This window comes from Cnephaeus nilssonii (assembly GCF_951640355.1).
Source record: "Cnephaeus nilssonii genome assembly, chromosome: 7".
Taxonomy (NCBI): Eukaryota; Metazoa; Chordata; class Mammalia; order Chiroptera; family Vespertilionidae; genus Cnephaeus; species Cnephaeus nilssonii.
Window position 1 is genome coordinate 75221480 of NC_137078.1, and position 13423 is coordinate 75234902.

At 39.8% G+C, this 13423-nt stretch overlaps 1 protein-coding gene across 2 annotated transcripts in view; it reads left to right on the forward strand.

The window, feature by feature from the left end:
• ST3GAL3 (ST3 beta-galactoside alpha-2,3-sialyltransferase 3) overlaps positions 1 to 13423 on the forward strand; it is a 160798-nt gene that overhangs the window by 44858 nt on the left and 102517 nt on the right. The gene's annotated exons all lie outside the window — the stretch shown is intronic.

Genomic DNA, 13423 nt, shown 5'->3' on the forward strand with positions numbered 1-13423 from the left:
GTGACATAATAATGTGATGGTCACATTTTTAAAAGTTCTTATCTGTTAGAGAAGCATACTGAAGTATTTATAGTTAAAATGACATGATGTCTAGGATTTACTTTAAAATCCAATGTAATTTTAAAAACCCAAATAATAAAAAAAACATATGAATCTCTGTGGGAGCAGGGCTTGGATTATTCATATGTGCCAGAGACCCTTGGACAGGATAAGATTCTTAAGTCATTTGCCATATGACATTCTTTCCTTCATCTGGGAAAAAGATGTACTTGATAGGCTATAATTAAAAGAACATGGTACCATTCCATTCTCAAGAAATAACTTAGTTTATGAACAAAGCTTTTATACTGTCATGAAAAAGTCTGTATCCTTATTACTTTGCAATATTTCTATTTTTAAAAAGAGGACATACACCTCTCAGGACCTATACTGAGAAAGGAAAAGTTATAATTGGTTGTCTTCACTGTCATTCATCTTAAGTATTAAGAGTGGAAGGCATGGAGAGAAATGTAAAATATGAAGCAGCTTTGGAAAACATTCTGGGAGTTCCTCAATAGGTTAAATATAGTGTTACCACATGACTCAGCAATTCTACTGAGAAATAAAAATTTCACACAGTAGTGTGATGAAGGCCTGGGGGAGGGGGCAGGGGCTGGGTGGAGAGGGACCAAGGGTGAGGGGAATGGGGGACATCTGTAAATATTTATAGCAGTTTATTCATAAAAGCCAAAAAGTGGAAGCAACCTAAATGTCCATCAACTGATGACTGGATAAATAAAATATGGTATATCCATACAACAAAATATTATTTCACCATAAAAAGGAATAAAGTATTGATACATGATGCAACATGGATGAATCTTGAAATATTATGTAAAACAAAAGAAGCTAGTCACAAAATGCCACATATTGTATGATTCCATTTATATGCAATGTCCAGAACAGGCAAATCTATAGTCATGGGGATGTAATATGCAGCATAGCGACTAGTTAATAATATTGTACTGCATATTTGAAAGTTGCTAAGACAGTAAATCTTACCTTTTGCGACAGCATGGATGGACCTGGAGAGTATCTTGCTAAGTGAAATAAGCCAATCAGAGAAAGACAAGTACCATATGATTTCACTCATATGTGGAATCTAATGAACAAAATAAACTAACAAACGAAATAGAAACACATGTATGGGTTTGGATTTATGGCAGGCCTATCCTCCTGAGTCTCTCATAGTTAAGGTGACCAGACGTCCCGCTTTTGGCGGGACAGTCCCGATTTTTAACAATTTGTCCTGCGTCCCACGGCGTTTTAAAAAAGTCCCGATTTTTGGAAAGAATGCACGACAAGCTAGGGAATGGCGGGAGAACAGGAAGGGAATATACGGTTTTCAGCGGCCATGTGGCTATTTAGCCAGGATATGAGTTTTATATTATTTTTGTTAATTTTATAATGTTAAACTTTAATAATAACAAATAATTGTTGAGAACTGATTATCGAGAACTGCTTATCAAAGTTCGCATTGTTGATCAGTTGTTAGAATTCGACCACCATTGTTTGGACTTAATGAACAATGGCATTTTTTGGGATTGGCAACGACGAAAACATTTTGTAACTGTCTCTCAGACGATACACATCGTACTGCGTGCTAGCAAGCTAGTTAAACAAGTGATGTCATTACAAATCAGCTATTCAGATAATTTAGGTAATTTATTTATTTATTTCATAAATACATAAATTTTCTTGAATTTAGCAGACAGTACTCGTATTATTTATATTTTATAGTGGCGGCAAAAAGTCTAGCGCCGGCCTTGAAAGTGACACTTAGGACTTACGTTACGGCAAATTCATGACCTTTTAAACAACGACAGCAATCTACTAAAAAAATATTCACTCAAATGAGAAATATGCCAAAGAATAAAATAATACTATACATAATTTTTTATTTATTTGTAAATTGTACTTATGTTGAAATTTTAAAAAATATATTACAATACTATTTTTGCGTTCTATGAAAATTTTTGTTGCTCCATATAGACCAAATTTAGGGATTGCATTAAATCTATAGATTGCTTTGGGCAGTGTGGATATTTTAACCATGTTAATTCTTCCTATCTATGAACACAGTATGTGTTTCCATTTATTTGTATCCTCTTCACTGTCTTATAGTTTTCTGGTCTGGGTCTTTTACTTCCATGGTTAAATTTATTATTATGTATTTTTGTTGTTGTTGTTAATCCTCACCCAATGATATTTTTTCCATTGATTTTTAGAGAGAGTGAGAGGTAGGAGCGGGGTGGGAAGGGAGGGAAAGAGAGAGAGAGAAAGAGAGAGAAAGAAACATCATTGTGAGAGAGACACATGGATTGGTTGCCTCCCACATGTGCTCTGACTGGGGTGGGGATCGAACCTGCAATCCAGGAGCATGTCTTTGACGAGAATCAAGCCCAGGACCCTTTGGTGCACAGGCCAATGCTCTAACCATTGAGCACATCAGCCAGTGCTCCTGTGTATTTTTTAATACAGTTGTTAATGGGGATGTTTTCTCAATTTCTCTTTCTGATAGTTTTTTCGGTGTACAAAAATGCAACTGATTTCTGAATTTTAATTTTGTACCCTGCCACTTTATTGAATTCATTTATCTGTTCTAATGGTTTTTTGGTGGAATCTTTAGGGTTCTCTCTATAGAGTATCATGTCATCTGCAAATAACAGTTTTACTTCTTATTTTCCCATTTGAATGCCTTTTATTTCTTTTTCTTGTCTGATTGCAGTGGCTAGAACTTCCCTTAATATCTTCTAACTAGAGGCCCGGTGCACGAAAATGGTGTACTCAGTGTCTGTGTGTGTGTGTGTGGGGGGGGGGGGGTCCCTCATCCTGGCCTGCACCCTGTTGCAGTCTGGAAGCCCTCAGGGGATGTCTGACTGATGGCGCGGGGAGAGGGCCTAAACTGGCAGTCCGACATCGGAGGCGGGAGAGGCTCCCGCCACCACCACTGCGCTTGCCAGCAGTGAGCCCGGCTCAGGGCTTCTGGCTTAGCACACTGACCACCAGGGGGCAGCTCCTGCATTGAGCGTCTGCTCCCTGGTGGTCAGTGTGCATCATAGTGACTGGTCGTTCTGCCGTTCAGTCGATTTGCATATTAGCCTTTTATTATATAGGATACCTAATCCATATTCAGATGTCCCTAATTATCTTAAATATGCCTTTTCACAGGTCCAAACAAGGTCTGCATATTTGATGGTTTTGTCTTAGTTTTTTATTCTAGACTAATTATTTTTACAAATTTAGATCATTTAGATTTGAAGCCTCAGCCCTGTTACCTCTGTCAGTTGTATAATATTGTGCAAATTAATTTAGTGTTTGTTCTTCTTAAAGTTATACCTGTGCCTAGTTCAGAGAGACAATTCTTCAAGGCTTGTCAGCAACAAAAACAAACAATGAGAAAGCACTTCCCCATTACCACCACTACTTGACTTCCTACCTCTACTAGGCATTTATTTTCAACTCTTTTAACCTAATTTGTTTGGTATTTTTCCTCTAAATCTCTAAATAACATACTTATGTTGCCAGTTCTTGATATTTCTATTTTGAGTATTATTTATTGACTTTATATAGTGTAAGATGAAGATTTAGTACTCTGTCACACTCACTACTTTTCTACCACATATGTGAAGTCCAGCATAATTCTTCTAATATAATTGGAACAACATTCAGTCTGTTTACTATGACCATAAAAATGCTATTTTTAGATGCCATGTTTACAGTGTTTTCATTGCACATTCTGTTTTTTCTGAAGTCCATAATAGTTTTACTTGGTTTTCTATGTACTTATCACTATGCAACCCTAAATGCTCCCCCAGTTACATGAATCTTTTCTCCATGTGTTTGAATACATTAGAGTGTCTGTCAGTTCCATTTTCTTTTTTCCCCCCATTTTCTTTTATTTTTTAGAGGTTTTATTCTAGAAGAAAAGACAGATAATAAACTAATAAATAATTACATGGCATGGTGATTTTAAAACATTTGTGATAAACATTAAGATGATGAAGTCCAGCCCTAGCTGGTTTGGCTCAGTGGAGAGAGTGTTGGCCTGCAGATCGAAGAATCTGTCCGCAGTAGGGGGCATGCAGGAGGCAGTTGATCAGTGATTCTCTCTCATCATTGATGTTTCTATCTCTCTCTCTCTCTCTCTCTCCATTCCTCTCTGAAATAAATTTTAAAAATAAAATAAAATAAGATGATGAAGTCCAGGGTATTCATAGAACATGTATAGCAGACTTGAAGGGGTCTGGGTGAACTTTCTCTTCTATGCCCCAAGAAGTAATGAGTTGCCCAATGTTAGTCAACCAGTACATAAAAGAGGGAGAACCAGAATCTTGTCTTCCTACTTAGGCATTCTGTGGTCTTTGGCCCAAACTTTAATGTACCTTATATTTAGGCCAATAACCCTGATTTCACTATTTATATACAGAGAGAGAACTAACTGGAATTTGGGTGAATAAACATACCTGAGATTTTAAAAATATTCAAAACACAAGTATCACTAAAATTGGGTCGGTGAAACCATTGCTGTTCCTGAAGACTGATGCCATATCCTTGATTTTCATAAGCATAGCAAAGTTAAAATAGTCAGCATACTCAAGCTGGGCCACAAACAAATGTCCTGCCTCAGAAAAGCACAGTAACAGCAACACAGCCCACTGCATACTTTCCTTACATGGGTTGAAACATTTTGTCTGAAAGTGATAATCTTCAATGTTGCACTTTTGCCAAATTTTTTAATTTTCCCACTAGAGGCTCGGTGCATGAATTCATGCACTGGTGGGGTCCCTCGGCCTGGCCTGCAGGGATTGGGCCGAAACTGGCAGTCTGACATCCCCCGAGGGGTCCCGGATTGCAAGAGGGCGCAGGCCAGGCCGAGGGACCCCACCGGTGCATGAATCCGTGCACTGGGCCGCTAGTATGCATATAAGATCTTTGGTTAATCTCTTCCTGCCCTCCCCCCTCCTTCCTTCCCTCTGAGATTCATCAGTCTGTTCCACGTTTCCATGCCTATGCATTGAGCGTCTGCCCCTTGGTGGTCAGTGTGCATCATAGCTATCAGTCAAACGGTCGGACACTTAGCATATTAGCCTTTTATATATATAGATAATCTAGGAATTATTCTAATTTGTCATTATTCAGTTCTCAAGAAGTTTCCTATGCAATTACTATGTACCTAACTGTAGGGATACAGGGAGAAATAAAACTCAGTCTCTGCTCCTAAGGAATTCACAGTCTAGTAGTGAAGTCATTAACAAATGAAGAACTGCTTGATTATTGGCCAGTTATTGGCCTATCAGCTGACACAAGGAATCAAGAAAAGTCACCTGAGTGTGGTGTATTGTTTTCAGTATTGTCTTCTCTCCCACTTTCAGTGATACCTGGTGCTGCCAGCAATGGAGTCTTTGTGGAACTCTGTAGTGTATTTTAGGTTGCTTTCCCCACTACTAGCATAGGATTCAGCTTTCATGGGTTTGCTGAGTCAGTTCTATTTGTTTGCTTTCCAGCTTCCAAACTTTTGTTCCTGATGTCTCCTCTCTTGTTTTCTTTGTTCTTGTGTACTTTGACTCTACAACAAACAATCTTATCTGTCATTTAAGGGTTTGAGAAAAGATCAGAGGTGTGTGTGTAATCTAAATCAGGATTCAGCAAGCTATGGTTCCCATGCAAAATTCATCCCTTTCTTATTTCTAGGGCATCAGTACTAAAACTTCCCCATGCCCCGGAAAGTTCCCAAGCTCATCCTGTCATCCTGCTGTCAGTTTCAGCACGTGCCTCCTTCCATTTTTATCCCAGCTGCTTCTGTTGCACACACAGGTATTTGTAGGCATTGCCACCTTCCTGCATTGCCCCACCTCCTAGAGGGCAGTGGCTAGTCGGATGGCAGCTACTCCCAGCTTCTTGGTCTCCCTGTGGGTACTGATGTCCCAGGGGGTGTCATGCCCCTGATCCTCAGCCAAGTGCCTTTTGTCTCCTGAATGACAGAGCAGTTTCTTTCTCAAGGTAACGGTGACTCACTTTTTAAAAATAGTCTTTGATGTGTCAAAGCCTTTTTTGAAAGTCTAAACAGATTGTATTGACTAGTTCCCTTTTAGTCAGATGCATTTTTACCTTCTGAAAGTGGTGATATATTGCTTAGGTATGATTTTACCTTCCTGAAACCACACAACCCTCACTTTCCATGCTTCAGTGCTTTTCCTTAGATGTTCCCACCCTCCCAGCACAGCCTGTCCTATCAGGTCATCCCATACCCGCTCACATACTCTCTCCTCCTTGTCTCCCCAGGTTCTCCCAGCGAAAATTCTTTCTCTTGCATCTGAACTCCTATCGCAACTTTAAAGGCTTGTGATGCCGTTACTTCTATCTCTCTGTGTTACCCTCTTTTATATATATATATATATATATTTTTTTTTTATTGAGGTATTATATGTGTACATATCTTACCATTACCCCCCCCACCCCACACCCACACTTGCCCTCACCCCCCAGAGTTTTGCGTCCATTGTTTATGCTTATATGCATGCATACAAGTCCTTCGTTTGATTTCTTATCTCCCCCCCCTCTGTGTTACCCTCTTAATAGTTCATAAATTCATGCCAGGGACTATGCTTAATCTTGTCATACAGTCTCTTGAACTTAGTAAGAACTCCATGTATGTTTGGTAAGTTAAATTAACGAGATAAATCTAAGGAAAAACTTCTTGAAAAAAGTCTATATCAGTAGCCTCCACTTAACTCATTCATAGCTGCATCCCCAAAGTATGATCATTGTAGAGAATTGTTCCCACTAAAGTTACAAATGCCTTTCTGATGAATAATTCTGGGATCTCTTTTCATCCATCAGCTTCTTCCACCTCTTTGCCACATTTGGATATAGCTTTTTGTAACCAATTCTCACCACCCCTGGCTTCCTCTATCTTTTTTATTATTATTACTTCACTGATTTTGTTCTTTATACCACATTCCCATAAATTAATGCTTTTTAAATTTTTTCTGCCCTCTCTTTTTTCTCTCTCTGTGTATCTTCAGGAATCTCATTACTCAGGTTTTGTTTGTTTGAAATTGGGGTTAGGGAAGAAATTGAGGGGCTTAAATGAGCGGTTAGTTTCTCTCAGGATCTAAGCAATGGAGAAAGTAAAATAAGATGGCTTCTAATAAACTGTGTTGCCAGGATAGTCAATTTAGTTCCCACACAGCAATCAAAGTTTATATTGAAAAATATAAATCAGATTATGTTACTCCCCTGGTTTTAAGCAGAAGTTTTTCACTGCTGTTGAGATACAATGCAGACATCTTTCTATGGCCTCCTCGACAAGGCCCCCTATGGATCTGGTTCCTGTTTGCCTCTCTGATCTTATTTCCCACCCTTCTTGTGTTTCCCACACTCTGTGTTCCAGCAACACTGGCCATCTCTCTGTTCCTTAAATGTACCACAGCTTACTTTTCCTTCTGCATAGAATTCTTTTACCCTTGATCTTTTCTTGGCTGGCTCCTGTCTTCAGGTCTCAGCCTGTATGTCACTTCCTCAGAGAATCCTTACCGAAACACCCTGTCTAGTATTGCCTGTACTTCCACCCTCGGCCACTATTACATTGTTGAATAGCCTTCATACTTATCACTGTCAGAAATCACTTTATTCATTTATATGTTTACTTGTGTGTTTTTTCCTTTTATTTTATTGATTTTTTAGAGATAGAGGAGGGGAGAGGGATAGAGAGATAGAAACATTGATGAAAGAGAAACATCGATCAGCTGCTTCCTGCGTGCCCCCCACAGGGGATCAAGCCCGCAACCTGGGCAAATGCCCTGACCGGAACCGAACCGGTGGTCTCTTGGTTCCTGGCTCGATACTCAACCACTGAGCTACACCAGTCGTGCTGTTTATTTGTTTTCTTAACCTCCCTGACCAAATTATAAATTTCTTGAGAGTAGGAACATTCTTGTTCTTGCTCACAATTGTATCCCTAAGTCTAGTGTGAAGTACAGTAGTTGCTTAATAAATATGTTAAATGAATGAACAGAGAAATATCTCCTTCATTACTTCCATCCCTATATATTATACTTAGCTTTTCTCTCCAGCTTTATTGTGATATAATTGACAAATAACGTTGTGTAAGTTTAAGGTGTACAATGTGATGATTTAACATACAAATATATAATAAAATGATTACATTACCACAATAAGATTAGTTAGCACAGCCATCACCTTACATTGTTACCTTTGTGTGTGTGTGTGTATACGTGTGGCAAGAACATTTAAGATCTGCTCTCTTAACAAATTTCAAGTGTACAATACAGTGTTGTTAACTATAGAATGCTTAGCTTTGTATGTGTTTTTATTTTACCTGTTGGCTACTTGAGGGGACTTTTTAAAAATTCTTGCATCTCTAAGACATACACATGGTAGCTAACAGAATATATGTGTTGAATGTATACCATGACAGGTGGGATCTGAAAATGTAGCTTGTTCACTGCATAATTGGAGCTTTGCAAGCCTCTCCAATGCCTGGAAAGACTGAGCCCCATTCTTCATACTTTCTTTATACTCCTTTTACCCGCTTCAGAAACCAGACACAGGAAACATCTGACCGTAATAAAAGATTTCCAGTAAATGCTAGGTTTCCTCGTTGGACAAAGTCATGTGCAGCAATGCTCCGTTGGACTCTGGTCTGGAATTCTGTTCGGTCACCTGTATAGCACACCACATGGCCACCTCTGGCCCGTGAGCCAGGAACAGCTGGAGCCTGGGCCGCTTGAGTAAAAACGACATATGCGTTACCTGAGAAGTCTGATTATCCTTGCTCTGTTTCTTGCAAAACAAACTTCTCAACTTGTTGAATACTGAATTTTCTCTTTCGTTGTCAAAGTGGTTTATAACTAAAGGGATCGTACATCCTCTAGAATAAACACAAATAATAATCGGCCAAACGGATTCTCAAGTCTGTGGCTTTAATGCTCAGAGTGACACCAAAACTTACACAAAACATGAATATGTCACTAACTGCCTTCAGAAATTTCTACTCTCTTATTTGCATCTTCTGCAGTTTAAAGACACAACCCACTGCCGCTGGAAATGATACTTGTGAAAACTCTGACTTTTCTTCCAGGAAGGCTGTCATCTGTTTGGTGTTCGCTTTCCCATGTCACACTTTAAGTGGATATTAACTTGTCTGTCTTCCTTGGCTAGAAGGCAAAAACTGTCTCTTCCTTGGCTCCCTATCTGTTACAGGCATACCTCGAAGATATGGCTCCAAACCACTGTAATGAAGCAACATCACAGTAAAGCAGGTTGTAATCTTTTTTGCCGGTAGAAGGACTTGCCTTCAACTTGTAAAAGAAACGCAACACAATAGCCCTTGCCAGGCGGCTCAGTTAATTAGGGCATCATCCCATACACCAAAAGGTTGTGGATTGGATGTCAGGGTGCATATCTAGGTTGTGGGTTCCATCCCCAGTCGAGAGTGTACGGGAAACAACTGACCAATGTTTCTCTCTCACATTGATGCTTCTCTCTCTCTCATTCTCCCCCACCCCTCGCTCCCTTGCTCTCGCTCTTTTTAATCAATAAATCACGCAATAAAATGAGGCATGTCTGGCACATAATAGGTACCTGATAATATTTGTGGGAAGGAGGGAAGAATTTTTGAAAAGCTCAGTCTATTTAGGAATTGGTGTAGCTGAGGTATATTTACTAGTAAGTGGCATGAAACAGGATACCTCAGTAACTAAGGAGAAGAGCTGCACAGTGAAAGTGGTCGAGAACCTTCCATCCTTCTGGATGATACCAGCGAGTTAGAGGTTAAAACCTAGAGCTGGATTAGAGTTCTTTTTTTAACTTTTTCCCTGATGATATAAGTAATGTATGTTTACTGTAGAAATTTTTCAGGAGTACAGAGAATGAACACCACCAATAATTCTTAACATTTGTTAACATTGTTAACATTGTCTTTATTCTTTTAGTCTTAGTTAAGTTTTAGTCTCTTAGTTAACTTTTAGCCTTTTTTCTTTACGATTAGATGGAAATGTTTAAGACTTTATTTCATGACTGCTTGTGAGTACAAAGTGGATAAAATACCATTAGAAAAATACTTGTCAAGTGCAATAAAAATTTGAGATGCTGTTTTTATTGTTAATCTGGGCAGTGAGCTCCTCAGAAAGCCTTTCCTAATCTTCTGGTGAGTGTGATCTCTCACCTAGAAAGTTCCTTGGACTCTTTTCTTATCCCCCCGCACTGATTTGTGGGAATGTTTGTACCTTCCTGGATGAGGCCAGGCTTGAACCTCTGAAGGCCAGTTCAAGGTTGACTTGAATGAGAATTTATATGCATCATGGATTTCCCCCAACCTGTGAAATATCACTCAGGCGATATCACCTTTGAAAGAAAGCAAGGGCATTTACTAGTTTATTCCTTTTTTAAAAAAATATATTTTATTGATTTTTTACAGAGAGGAAGGGAGAGTGATAGTTAGAAACATCGATGAGAGAGAAACATCAATCAGCTGCCTCCTGCACACTCCCCACCGGGGATGTGCCCGCGACCAAGGTACATGCCCTTGACCAGAATCGAACCCGGGACCCCTCAGTCCGCCGGCCAACGCTCTATCCACTGAGCCAAACTGGCCAGGGCTAGTTTATTCCTTTGTTTAATAGACATACTGACTACTTTCTGTGTGTGAGTCACTGAGCTAGACACCAAAGCCTCAAAAGGAACAGACAATGTTTGTCCGCAGGGAACTTGCAGTTTAATGAGAGAGAAAAGAGAAGTAAACAAGGATTATAGCACAATATAATAATGCCACAATAGCAGCTCAGTGATGGCCTAACGAAGAGAATGCGCAGAAGTGATCAGAGGAGGCTTCCAGATGAGGGATGATTGCGTTGGGTCATACTGGAAACATGGGTGTTGTTGTTTTTTCCATGCAAACAGAACAGTATGTCCCATGTAGAAAATATGAGGTACATAGCTCTTTGGGGAAATGGAAGTCGTTTGGCATATCTAGAACATGAGGTATATTAGAGATAGCAAATGAGGCAAGGTGGTGAAAAACATGAATGTTAGAGCTTGGACTTTCTGTATAGGCTATGGGGAACCACCGAAGCATTTTAATCAAAAGCAAAGGCACAGTCAGGTATACCTTTTAGAAAAGCCATGCATCAGTATAAAGGATGATGGAAGTGGGCTAAGTTGACAGTAGGTGAGTGGTTAGGAGGCTATCAGAACAGTCCCAGCAAAAAATAGGCAGATGTCTAGAAACAAATCTATAGAGACAGGAAGAAAATGAGTGGTTGCTTGAAGCGAGAGGTGGGGGAGCAAGGTGTGACGGTAAATGGGCACAGGGTGAAGGAAATGTTCTCAGTCTTCAAGTGATGGTTGCACAGCTCTGTAAATTTTCTAAAAATCATCGAATTGTACACTTAAAATGAGTGAACGTTAGAGTATGTAAATTATACCTCAATGAAACTCAGAGAGAGCGATGGTCGGGGGAGAGTCAAGGGCTTCTTTTCTGAAACAGCAATAGCATTAAGAGGAGACAGATGTGAGAAACAGTGATAAAGAAGTAGAATTTGTAAGAGTTAGATGTTGATTGTATCCATATGATGGTCACCTATCTGTTCAGCTAAGTGTCCTTAATTGTGCTTCTACAGTTTTGTAAAAAGATGTGGGTTTCAAAGCATATGGATCTGCCCTTAACTAGCAATACAGAATACCTACCTCTGGATTCTTATAAAAATCATACCCTCTAGTTCTCTGCCACCCACTTCTTTATAAACAGTTGGTTATGAGGGGCAGGGGGGCGGAGTGTGAAAGATTGCCTGAAGGATATATGGTCCATTCATTTCTCTGGGATTGTTACTCAGCAGTAGTTATTGAGTGCCAGATCTTACCCTGGTAACGTAGCAGTGAAAAAAAGCAAATACAGTGTCTGTCTTAATGGGGCTTATAGTCTAGCAGTGGGGATAGATGTTATTGACAGTGATGGTAACTATCGTGTCATATTTCCATGTGCACTAAGAGAACATGACATACTAATTGAGATCTGAAGAATAATGCTGGGGTGGGGTGTGGCTATAGACACTGGTCCTATATCCATTCAACTCCCATTCTTTTGTAGAGAGTGAACCTTTTGAGTGTGATCTCTTTTAAGTCTGGAGTCTCTGAGTTATCCTGGCCCTTAAATTATCTTGGTGTCCCTTATAATTGTTTTTATTGAACTGTACACTGGCTTTATGCCATCGTTTCTATTGGTTCATGTTATAAGAAACAGCCATTCAAGATTCACAATTACTTATTATTATAGGAATGTTGTAAAAGATACAGTCTTTGACATCATGTTTCATCTCCCTTTGTTAAGGCCCAGAAGAGAAACTTCTTTCTGATCACTGTAGAGTATTTGCTTTTATGTTTTGGTCGTTCAGTTGCTCTGAAGCACCCTGTTACATCTGCTCCAGTTCTCCACAAGGGACATTCTCTCAGCCTGGAGTGCCCCATTCCATTCTCGCTAGGTTTAACCCTTACTTCTTCAGCTGTTAGTTCAAGTGTCACTTCTTTCTAACCAACATCCATTCTCCTTCTAAACTAGGCCTGGTTCCAAACAGAAACTTTCACAGCATTCTTTCCTTTTTTGCTGAATTAGTTTTTAGTTGAGTGATTTGTTGTTTGGTAACTTTTTCTCTCTTCTAGACTGATGGCAGGTAGATCCATGAGGGTAGAGACCGCGCTGCTTTTGCTTGCTGCTCTATCTCAAAGTATAGTATCTTGCACATAGTAGATGCCTAATAAATACTTCCTGAACAGTTGAATGAATGAATGTGGGCACTGAATCTTGTAAGTGTTCGTATTCTCCTTTGGCTGTTTGGGAGCTCAGGCCTCCTTGATTCTAGCTAAAGGGTTTGTATAGGTCCTCATGGCATGCATTTTGTGCACTAACATTTCCCAATTATTTAATGTTTTTCCTTTCTTTGACTTCATTTTTTAAATTCCATTGTGTACTATAAATTCCTATGGGCCACTTTAAGCCTTTTGGAGAAAAGAAATAATAAACAATTGGAAAAGAAAGGGAGAATTCACAGGGAAATGTTAGTGTCTAACTAGATGCAGGAGGGAAGTTTCCTTTTGCTTTTTGAAATTTTATTTTCACTGTGAGAAAGAAAAAGAAGTAAATATGTCCCCTGATCTGGCAGAAAATGCCTCTCAAGAACTCAGGGCCTGTTTCTGCCCTGAGATGTTCCTCCCTGCGGCAGGAGGCTCGGGGCGGGGCTCAGCAAGGGCCTCCGGGCCCAGTGAACGGGTAGGCATGGACCTGCGGAGGCTGTCTGTGCAGCTGAATTCCATCCCAGTTGATTTTCCCTTGGGGAGGGTTTGGGCAGAGCCCGTGGGAGCTTGC